The sequence below is a fragment of the Bos indicus genome, chromosome 14 (genome assembly GCF_029378745.1).
Source record: "Bos indicus isolate NIAB-ARS_2022 breed Sahiwal x Tharparkar chromosome 14, NIAB-ARS_B.indTharparkar_mat_pri_1.0, whole genome shotgun sequence".
In the NCBI taxonomy this organism is placed as follows: domain Eukaryota; kingdom Metazoa; phylum Chordata; class Mammalia; order Artiodactyla; family Bovidae; genus Bos; species Bos indicus.
The window spans coordinates 44,067,873-44,077,513 of record NC_091773.1 but is presented as its reverse complement, the minus strand read 5'-3'; the positions used below and the strand labels follow the sequence as shown (position 1 = coordinate 44,077,513).

Sequence of the window (9,641 nt, the reverse complement as noted above, 5' to 3'; positions counted from 1 at the left end):
AGGGGAAATAAATTCCACCTTTGGGGGAAGGGAGGTGATGACAGAATTTACGGTCATCTTTAATCTACCACAATTTCTCAAACAAAAGAGCTCCTTTCAGTTTTTATGCAGAACAAATACTTTGAGAGTTTCAAAACCTATTTACTATTTTTTGGAACAAACTTTAGTTTCTTGGGTATCAAAACCACGATGTTTCCCCAAAGCAGTGTAAAACTGAGGTTAAGAGCTTGTTCAGACAGATGGTAAGTGATTATAGAGTAATGTACACATGAGTACATGGAAATACTACTTGCCTTTCAAACAACACTGAAATCCAAGTTTACCACCACGAACCTCACTTTGTAGATACTCTCAAATTCTCCAACTTCCTAGAAATTCAAATTAATTTAAAATTTTCTGATCAACCGCTTCTCAGCCTTTTGGCTAAGATCAAGTGTAAAATTTTCTAATCCATGAAAACATGTTGCTGTCCACACTTCTAAAAGTTAGAAAACAGATAATAAAAGAAGTATTAATAGACTGGTTATATATAAATAGGGGAATTCTTTTTTCCACCTCAGAGTATCAGGATACTTTCAAGATAGGTACCTCTATTTCTGTTCATTTCACAACCTACCTCTTCCATCCTTTTAAAAAAATAATTAATTTTTGGTCTTCATTGCTGCACATAGGCTTTCTCTAGTGATTAGCAGGAGCTACTCGCTAGTTGCGGTGCTCAGGCTTCTCATTATGATGCCCTCTTTTCAAGGCTCGAGGGACTGAGGCTTCAGTAATTGCATCTCCTGAGCTCAGTAGTGGTGGTACATGGGTTTAGTTGTCCCAGGGCATGTGGAATCTTCCCAGACTAGGGATCAAACCCACGTCCCCTGCATTGGCAGGTGGATTCTTAACCACTGGATCACCAGGAAAGTCCTCCTTTCTTCTTTTTATTTAACCAAAATGCATACACTTATTTAAGGTAATGAAAGAGAATCTATGAGAAAGAACAGCAGTGAGAACAATTCAAACATCACTCATATGCAATTTGGTAAATATATTGTACTTATGTTTTCAATAGCTGGCTGTATGAGGGTGGTTTCCAAGTCCATTCTTTTAGCTGTGTGGCAGAAAACTGCCAACTTTGCTTAAATTCTCCTGAGCGGTCACTCCCTGCAATTCTACTCAGGGTAGAAGTAGATGCTGGAGAGAGTGGCCTTCCCTCTGGCCTCTTCTGTGACTTATCTGGCTCTGGGGTCAATAAATGTTTGGGTTCAAAGGGCTTTTCTCTTCCCAAAGTAAATAGAAGGAATGGAGATGTGAAGAGTACAAGTCACTAAATGGGAATATATTGTCAGCTTACTGTAATTTACTTTACCCATTTGCTGGTCACTTTTTACTCATGTCATCATTCATTGTATTTGTTATTGCAGGTGTTAGGTGCAGCACTGAAGTAAACAGACAGAAAAACAGCCTACTAGTCACTTACAGTGATGTGGGAGTTTTGCCAGCCCAAACATGTATCCGTAACAACATGGTAGCTCTTTACACCAGAGCTTTATAAAGACAACAAAAGGAGTAACTGATGGTGGTAATGATTGAACCGACACTGCAGAATAAGAACTACAACATTTTACACTATCTGGTTGATATATGACTACAAATAGATTCATTTCCAATCCCTCTTTACTCTCGTAAAAATCTTAGCCAGGTGTGCAACAGAATATCCCCATAATTGAGTGAATTCTTCCCAAATTATTCAAGTTCTCCTGGTCCCTACACGGGAGCCGGCTCCAGGGTGCTCCTTGAGAGGTATCTCTTTAGTCCCACTGAAGATAGCTTACTTTGGGGAGGAAAATTTCCTATACATTGATAGCCTTGGGAATTGGCGAATTCCTGCCCCTCACTTCCAGCGCCTGGGGAATGACTGCCTGCTCGCACCAGGCTCTGATCTCGCTCCTACCCCCTCTCATTCTGAAAGTGTCCAGGGGAACACATGGGAGGGAGTTTTATTTCCTCCTGGAGCAGAAATGGGGGCCAGGCTAAAACGAGATTTCCCCCGTGGGCAGAAACACGGATGCCCCACGACGGTGTGAAATCCTAACTCTCTCCCTCCCTGCTCCACCCACACACACCCGTGGGACTCGTAGGTCACTTTCAACCATCTCGCCGGCCCGAGCATCTGGGCCGTGACGTCATCAACACCCGCCCACCGCGCGCCCGAGGTTGACAAGGTCACGGAGGGCAGACTTGTAAAAGCTGTTCAACTTGGTGCCGTCCACGCTGAGCGCCTCTCCCTCGACGGCAGGGTCTTGTAGGTAAGCCTAACATAACCTAAAAGAGGAGAAAGAACGAGAACACACACAGGCTAAAAACAGATAAATACAAAATCTGTAAGTGGCACTTTAGAGGGAAGGAGCTTGGATATTTCCAAGTATGCTTGGGGGGAAAAAAGTCTAAAATGCGGAGCAAGCATCGGGCGTGGTTTCAGTAACAAATGAAAAAAATAAAATACAAGTAAATTGTCCTAAATTAGCTAAGTATAAAATCCAATCTGAAAAAGGTTTGAGATTTAAACTAAAATGAACTTTTAAGTTACTTTAAAAGTATAGGGAGACTAGAAATGGATAAGGGCTGTTAAGGCTCAAAACTAGATAGAATACAAACCCTGACAGAGAGGGAGGCAAGGCTTTACATTTCTGAATCCTGACCTAAATATGCCTACAGTTTTACAAGAAAATGTATTTTTCTGCTGTAAATTTGTTTGGCATAATAGAATATCCAAAAGAAAAATATTATTATGTATTTGGAAACTTAGGTATGCAATGATTTCTTTTATACAAGGCGAGATAATGCCATCTTAAACAGAAAACAAAATGAGGCTTTTAAAAAGAAAGGTAAATCACTAACAGAAAGAGGCCTGGTGAGAGAAATCAACATATCGGTTAGGGTACTGAATGCACCTCAGCCTATGTTGGTAGAACGCCTACCCGTTTGGTTTATACTGTCGTTTTACGTGGGTTTCTAGAACCTCCGGCATTCACTGGAGGAGTTTGCCTGTCAGTCCGTCAGTGACATCCACCAGGTTTTGTGGTTAGAGCATTGACAGAGCGCCTTGAGTCTGCTTTTCTACATTTATGATGACACATTCTCCCCAAGACAGTGTTTTGTTCATTTTTTTCCCCCTCATTGTTGACTTTTATGTGTATTTTTCTTGTTCTGCAGATAAATACAGGATGATAAAGACACTAATTTTAATTCCACTTTTTAATTTTTGTACTTGTGTGTGTGTGTTTGAAAAATACAATGCTAAAGTGATGGTATTGTCATTCTAACAAGGTCATTTAAGCAGTTATCCAACATTGTGCCTTATAGTTGATTAAATAAAAGCGTTAGGACAAAATCTACTAGTTTTAAAAAAGAAAAAAGTACATTTCCAACAGATATGTGTCTATAGGTGTGTGTGTATATATATGATAAAGTGTGTGTAAATAGATCTTCTTTACTATGACAACTTATTACTGATGTTTACTCCTGTCAGATGTCATGATCAGGTAAGCTGCACTGCCCTAAATATGTAAAACACAATTGCAAAATTCTCCCTACTTCCAAAGTTTCATCCATTATGCCTATGAGAAAACTCATTTTGTTTCTATGTGTAAAATATGAATCTAATTCAATACCAAATATTTCCAACAGCCTTTACATACATGTCTGCATAGTGAGTTGTCTTAAGTATTTACTGTAGAAATACAATATGTATTTCTAGCATATTGCTAGAAATTAGGTCTTTGGTTTTGCAGCCTCGGGCTCCCAGCCTCTAAAAACAAGAAACAAGGTTAGTTGCAAGTAAAAGTTAGAGCCCTGAGCACTTTAGAGAAGCATTCCCTAAAGTCTGTGCTGTGGACAGCAGTGAGAACTGAAGTGAAAGCCTGTGTTTGAAAAGGGGGGGAGGGGAGGAGGTAGAATTCCTTGTTAAAAACATTTTGGGAAACATTCTGTATCCTCCCTGTTGGAGATTCACAACATACATTAACATATTAAAGACTCTTACATTTATGCTCAATTGCTTTTCAACAAAGGTGTCAAGGAAATTCAATAGGAAAAGGGTAGTCTTTTCAACAAATGGTACTGGGACAATTGGATATCCATGTGCAAAAAGATATATTCAAATGAAGTATCCCACCCTATTCAAACTCCATCTAAATGTTAGAGCTAAATAACAAAACTTTTTAAAAAGAAAACATAGGAGTATATCTTCATGACTTTCTTGGAAATAAAAAAAAAAAATCACAAGCAGTAAAAGAAAAAAGTTGATAAGCTGAACTCCAGCAAAATTTAAAATATGTGTGCTTAAAAAGACACCAAAAGGAAATGAAAAGAGGGAAAAAATTTTGCAAATCATAGAATACCAAGGAACTCTTGCGGTGCAAGAAAACGACCCAATTTTAAAATAGGCAAAAAATTTGAATGGAACAAAGATACATATGAATGATCAATAAACACATAAAAGGATGCTCAACATAATTAGCCATCAGGGAATGCAAATCAAAACCACCGTTAAATAAAAGTACACAGCCATTAGGATGACTAGCTGGTGAGGGTGTAGAGAAATTAAAACTCTCATACACTGCTGATGGAAATGCAAAATAGTGCAGCCATTTTGGAAAAACAGTTTGGAAGTTTCTTAAAAAGTTAAATATAAATTCATCATATGATTTACAACTTCAATCTGAAATATATACCCAAGAGAAATACAAACAGTTGTTCAAACATAGACTCCTACATGAATGTTCCATAGCATTATTCACAATATCCCCAAACTGGAAACAATCCAAATTCCCATACACTCATGAATGGATTAAAAAAATATGGTATATCTATTTGGAATACTGTTTGTCAGTAAAAAGAAATGAAGTCCTGATACATGCTACAAAATAAATCAGCCTCAAAGCCATGCTTAGTGAAAGAAGATAGACACAAAAACCAAATATTGTATCGTTCCATTTATATAAAACTTCCAGAAGAGGCAAATCTATAGACACAAGGTAGATTAGTGGCTGCCTAGAGCTGGAGGTGGGAATTCAGAGTAATGGCAAATGTGGGAAGAAGGGATGTTTTTGAGGTGGTGAAAATGTTTGAAACTTGGATTTTAGTGATGGTGGTACAACTCTGTAAATTTGCTAAAAATCATTTAGTTGTACACTGAAAGAAGTGAAATTTATGGCATGTAAATTATACTTCAATGAAGTTGTTTAAAGGAGAGGGTGTTCTCTGTTTAAAACAGTTTGAGAAACACTTCTCACATCTTGGAGATTCACAACATATATTAACATATTAAAGACTAAGGAACGATATAGTAAAGAAACTTATTTAATTTTTTAATCCAGCATAAACCAAATTTATGTGACCACAGAAACTTTTTAAAATTACATCAATTAAACCCTTTCAAAATGAATGTTGAGGGAAATATAATTAGGAATTGCTGAAAGTATTTCCCTTTATTCTCTATCCCTTGACTTCTCTAAGCCCTTATGTCCAAATAAATGGCATACGCTTGATTAGTTCCTGAGATTTTTTTTTTTTTAGCAAAAATAAATACCGTTTATATAATTAGTCCATACAAACCAGCAGCTGGGAAGGCCTCCCCCCTCCACGGTGACTGCCTCTGTGTGTACTGGCTTTCAGCTGGGGTGTCAGGCTGAGATTAAACAGTAATTATAATTGAAGCTAATGCAATTAATTACATAATTTTGTGTTGTTCCAAGTTAATTCCACTACTAAAATTACATCATAAAATTAGAGCATTAAGAAGGATTACTGTCAAAAGTAAGTGTGAGTCAAGTACCTGACTCATGTGTGATTTATCTCCAGAATACTTGGCTCATATTTGAAACGTGTGTAACAGTTGAATGATAAACATGCACTCAATAGATTGGCTGTAGTCCTTAGTTAAGTAATTGGTGTAGATTGTACATCTCTGGGCTTCCCAGGTGGTGCTAGTGGTAAAGAACCCTCCTGCCAATGCAAGAGACTTAAGAGATGCAGGTTCAATCCCTGGGTCAGGAAGATCCTCCGGAGGAGAGCATGGCAACCCACTCCAGTATTCTTGCCTGGAGAATCCCATGGACAGAGGAGCCTGGTGGGCTACAGTCCATGGGGTAGCAGAGTCAGACACAACTGAAGCAACTTAGCATGCACACATGTATATATAGAGTCCTGAGCCTGGAACTACCATTGGGGAAAAACTGGAAGCTCTGGATGAACATGTCTGCTGTTTATGTAGGGGAAAGAATGACTGTTGCATAGAAGGTGAGGAAAATTTGATAAGAACTGTTTACTTAAGGAAGGAGAAGAGGAATTTTTTTAAATTTTATTTTTAAACTTTACAATATTGTATTAGTTTTGCCAAATATCGAAATGAATCCGCCACAGGTATACCCGCGTTCCCCATCCTGAACCCTCCTCCCTCCTCCCTCCCCTACCCTCCCTCTGGGTCGTCCCAGTGTACCAGGCCCAAGCATCCAGTACCATGTATCGAACCTGGACTGGCGACTCGTTTCATACATGATAATATACATGTTTCAATGCTATTCTCCCAAATCTCCCCACCCTCTCCCTCTCCCACAGAGTCCATAAGACTGATCTATACATCGGTGTCTCTTTTGAAGTCTCGTACACAGGGTTATTGTTACCATCTTTCTAAATTCCATATATATGCGTTAGTATACTATATTGGTGTTTTTCTTTCTGGCTTACTTCACTCTGTATTAAAAAGCATTAGCAAGGTGTATTCTGCAAACAACTATTGCATCCTTTTTTGTCAGAGAGAAATGACTGTGGGATGAGAAATGGATAAACACTTTGTTATACCCAGTTGATATTAACAAAGAACTAGTACAGCCACATATCAGGACTATGAAATGGATTTGCTAAGAACAAAATATTTTTTAATGATACTTTTCAGGAAAAAAATGGCTTCAAGCAAGGCACAGATAGTATGATTTGTCCTTTGTTTTTATAGTAAATATATGCCAAAAATAATGATACTGATGAGTTTAAATGATGTCAGCCAGAATTTCAGGAATACTGGTTTTCATATTTGAAAATGAATATGATTTTGATGGAATTATTTTGAATTCAGTGCAGGGTAGGAGCCAAAATGAACATTTTAAAACAACACTGTATATAAATTTTGCATTAACCTATTATTAGTTACTTGTAACTTTTTCAACAAGTGTATACTGAACCAGAAAACCATAATCATCCAAGATTAAATTTACTTAAGCAAGGAGAGAAAGAACTTCTTTTTGATAATCTCTAAAATCTGAATTTGTATTCCAAGTACACGTATAAATTATAGTTTCATAACATGCTTATGAGAGAAGTTCAGTCGTTCAGTCATGTCTGACTCTGCGACCCCATGGACTGCAGCATGCCAGACTTCCCCATCCATCATCAACTCCCGGAGCTTGCTCAAATTCATGTCCATCGAGTCGGTGATGCCATCCAACCATCTCATCCTCTGTCATCTTCTCCTCCTGCCTTCAGTCTTTCCCAGCATCAGGGTCTTTTCCAGTGAGTCAGTTCTTTGCTTCAGGTGCCCAAAGTATTGGACCTTTGGCTTCAGCATCAGTCATTCCAATGAATATTCAGGACTGATTTCCTTTAGGATTGACTGATTTGATCTAGTTGCAGTCCAAGAGACTCTCAAGAGTCTTCTCCAACACCACAGTTCAAAAGCATCAATTCTTCGGCGCTCAGCTTTCTTTATGGTCTAACTCTCACATCCATACACGATTACTGGAAAAACCATAGCTTTGGCTAGACGGACCTTTGTCAGCAAAGTGATGTCTCTGCTTTTTAATATACTACCTAGGTTGGTCATAGCTTTTCTTCCAAGGAGCAAACATCTTTTAATTTTATAGCTGTAGTCACCATCTGCGGTGATTTTCGAGCTCAAGAAAATAAAGTTTGTCACTGTTTCCATTGTTTTCCCATCTGTTTGCCATGAAGTGATGGGACCAGATGCCATGGTCTTTGTTTTTTGAATGCTGAGTTTTAAGCCAGCTTCTCTCCTCTTTCACTTTCATTAAGAGACTCTTTAGTTCCTCTTTGCTTTCTGCCATAAGGGTGGTGTCATCTGCATATCTGAGGTTTTTGATATTTCTCCCTGCAATCTTTTTTTTCTTAATTAATTTATTTTAATTGGAGGCTAATTACAGTATTGTAGTGTTTTTTGCCATACATTGACATGAATCAGCCATGGGTGTACATGTGTTCCCCATCCTGAACCCCCCTCCCACCTCCCTCCCCATCCCATCCCTCAGGGTCATCCCAGTGCTCCAGCCCTGAGCACCCTGTCTCATGCATCAAACTTGGACTGGTGATCTATTTCACATATGGTAATGTACATGTTTCAATGCTATTCTCTCAAATCATCTCACTCTCGCCTTCTCCCATAGAGTCCAAAAGTCTGTTCTTTACATCTGTGTCTCTTTTGCTGTCTCGCATACAGGGTCATCATTACATCTTTCTAAATTCCATGCTGCTGCTGCTGTTGCTGCTAAGTCACTTCAGTCATGTCGGACTCTGTGTGACCCCATAGACGGCAGCCCACCAGGCTCCTCCGTCCCTGGAATTCTCCAGGCAAGAACACTGGAGTGGGTTGCCATTTCCTTCTCCAATGCATGAATGTGAAAAGTCAAAGTGAAGTCACTCAGTCGTGTCTGACTCTTAGCGACCCTTAGGAGCCAGCCCACCAGGCTCCTCCATCCATGGGATTTTCTAGGCAAGAGTACTGGAGTGGGGTGCCATCACCTTCTCCGTCTAAATTCCATATATATGCATTAATATACTGTACTGGTGTTTTTCTTTCTAACTTACTTCACTCTGTATAATAGGTTCCAGTTTCATCCTCCTCATTAGAACTGATTCAAATGCATTATTTTTAATAGCTGAGTAATATTTCATTGTGTATAGGTACCACAGCTTTCTTATCCATTTGTCTGCTGATGGACATCTAGGTTGCTTCCATGCCCTAGCTATTGTAAACAGTGCTGCGATGAACATTGGGGTACACGTGTCTCTTTCAATTCTGGTTTCCTCTGTGTGTATGCCCAGCAGTGGGATTGCTGAGTCATATGGCTGTTCTGTTTCCAGTTTTTTAAGGAATCTCCACACTGTTCTCCATAGTGGCTATACTAGTCCCTGCAATCTTGATTCCAGCTTGTGCTTCATCCAGCCCAGCATTTCGCATGATGTATTCTGCATGTAAGTTGAATAAGCAGGGTGACAATATACAGCCTTGACATACTCCTTTCCCAATTTGGGAAAGTATTCCACAGTCCATTTTTCCATGTCCAGTTCTAACTGTTGCTTCTTGACCTGCATACAGATTTCTCAGGAGTCAGGTAAGGTGGTCTGGTATTCCCATCTCTTTAAGAATTTTCCACAGTTTGTTGTGAGAGAAGAGCAGGCCAGAAGGCTGCAGATACCTAGCCCCAGACCACTTGGGAAACCTAGAATACCCCCTTTCTCCCAACCACTTCAGGTTAATTTGATTTTTGTTCAAAGCCTAACTTTTGTTTGTATCAACATTTGTCTCTAAAGTTTGTGGTTCAATTACATCTATTTTGCAAATTCCACTTCTACCACTTATTGGC

General features: G+C 39.1%; 1 long non-coding RNA gene across 1 annotated transcript in view; it reads left to right on the top strand.

The window, feature by feature from the left end:
- The first annotated feature begins 2,023 nt into the window (after window positions 1-2,023).
- Window positions 2,024-9,641, top strand: part of LOC109568716 (uncharacterized) — a 28,723-nt gene continuing 21,105 nt past the window's right edge. The window contains exon 1 of the long non-coding RNA XR_002182304.2: window positions 2,024-2,294. This is a non-coding gene — a long non-coding RNA (uncharacterized lncRNA). The remainder of the gene's footprint in view (window positions 2,295-9,641) is intronic.